Below are 2,077 nucleotides of genomic sequence, written 5' to 3'. Positions count from 1 at the left end.
TCTTTCAATTGCATAGCATGGTACATACCAAGTAGAAACAGCCACCCCTTTCCAATTAATCTTTTTTTTATATTTAATAATGACCTTGGATATATTTTTGTATCCCTGCTTCTAAATGACTACGTAGCTATGACAACCAATTAAGTAATTTTCCTGGCACAAACACACACATTCACACACACCTAAACACAACTAGTGACCAATTTATATACCAAATATTATGCCAGATATGTGAGCCCCACATGGGACAGCCTGATTACCTTGTATCTACCCCAGCACTTAGAATAGTGCTGGGCACATAGTAAGCACTTAACAAATACCATGAGTATTGTTATTATTATTTTATATATATTCATCTGAATTTTCTCCTGAAGAGTTTTAAGTGGTCTCTTAATAGTTTGCTTATATAGGGGTTTCTATATTTGTATTTCCCCTCCAGGATTGCACCTGGAGAGTTTCCTGTACTCTACCAGTCTCTGCTAAGGGAGGGAGAGTCAAGCAGAGGCCTACCCATTCCATTCCTAGCTTGGGCAGGGGCTAGTGAGTAGAAGGCAATCTGCTACGATTCAAAACTCTCCTATACTGGGAAGCAGCGGCATGGGAGAGAGTTGAGGGCGGAGAGTCAAGTTTACTGCATGGAAGAAGACAATGGTAAACCACTTCTGTATTTTTACCAAGACAATTCTATGGATACAGTACCAGAACGATTGGAGACGGAGCTGAGGCATTCTGGGAGAGATGTGTCCGTGGACTCGCTCTGAGTCGGAGACAACTCAACAGTATAAAAAAAAATTTGCATTAGCTATCACAAAGTACCTTTTTAAAGTAAGAATTATCTCCACTTCCTCCAGTGTTATAATGAGTTACGTTTGAAAAGGCTTTGCCAACCTTATACTTTTTTTCTCTCAACATTTCAAGCACTTAACGAACTTGGATAAAAAACTGTTAGGATGCCTTTTATCCCAGAGCTTTGTAGATCCTCCCGATAGTTCTTTCTTTTGGATTGATAATCCCCAAACCACATGACAACATGAAACAATTTCTTTTGAACTCCTTAGGTAACTGGCGGCAGTAACAACTGTTAAATTGCAGTGTATCTGTCATATGGGTAAAATAGTAATGATTTGCCCTATCTTCTTTGCCACTGCATGCCATTTTGGTATTTATTCTAGAGAATTTCCACTCATAGATCAGATTCGCTCATAGAGTAAGGTTACCATTAAAGCGTAACTTCCAATACACCCAGAAAAAAGAAAAACTCAGAACTCCCTATTCTTCAGCTCAGGTCCCACCTCAACCAGTCCCTTTCTTTTCTTCCCTTTCCCTTATCGCTTCCTCCCCCTTCCTACTGGAGCCTCTTTGATTCCAGAGAATTTGAAGCTGTGGTTGGATTCTGGGAATGTGTCTTTCTCCTACTGTTATTAATAATCTGTCCTCCCTTTAAGAATAAGAAGGAGCAAATAGAGGAGGAGGAGGAAGTCGCAAGGGGACACTGATACTCCCCTTACTCTTCTTCACATGTCTTAGAATACATGGATATCAAGGCACATGCAAATTAGAAGCTAGGGTTTCTTCAGAAGCAGTTTTTGCATTCCTAATGAAAAATTCCCTTTGGCTTTAGAGACAGCTGAGCCAAACAAGTAACATCGGGGAGCAGCAATAAATTGCTAGCCTAGATTGGACCCAAAATCACTTAAAGGATCCAGAAAATAGATGGCCCAGTGATAGAAAAGCCATTATGGATTAGCTCTGTTTTATTTATTTAAAAAAAAGAAAGGTTAAGGATACAAATAAAGTTGGAAGCCAGGGGCAGCAAACTCTTTAAATTTGGCATAACAATGGGTAGTATATTTACAAAACATAGGAGCATTGGGTTTTAAGGAAAAGCATTAAAAAACCTCTAAACAATCAGGGGAATAGAGCAGAAAAGGTATGGAAAGCTTATAAGATGTTGTTTTGAGAAAAGATCAAATAATCCTGAGACACATAATTGAGGTTCATCTGACTCTATTTCCTGTGTGGCAAAGGAATGCCAGGAATGCTATTTCGAGGGAAACTCCTCAAATACTGGAGTGTA

General features: G+C 39.2%; 1 non-coding gene across 1 annotated transcript; it reads left to right on the top strand.

The window, feature by feature from the left end:
- The first annotated feature begins 430 nt into the window (after positions 1-430).
- On the top strand, positions 431-567 carry LOC119948359. Its single transcript, XR_005456760.1, has one exon. It is a non-coding gene; the product is annotated as a small nucleolar RNA SNORA7 (small nucleolar RNA).
- The last annotated feature ends 1,510 nt before the right edge of the window (positions 568-2,077 follow it).

The sequence above is a fragment of the Tachyglossus aculeatus genome, chromosome X4 (assembly GCF_015852505.1).
Source record: "Tachyglossus aculeatus isolate mTacAcu1 chromosome X4, mTacAcu1.pri, whole genome shotgun sequence".
In the NCBI taxonomy this organism is placed as follows: domain Eukaryota; kingdom Metazoa; phylum Chordata; class Mammalia; order Monotremata; family Tachyglossidae; genus Tachyglossus; species Tachyglossus aculeatus.
Note: the sequence above shows the minus strand (reverse complement) of the source record. Positions and strands in the feature narration are given on the sequence as shown.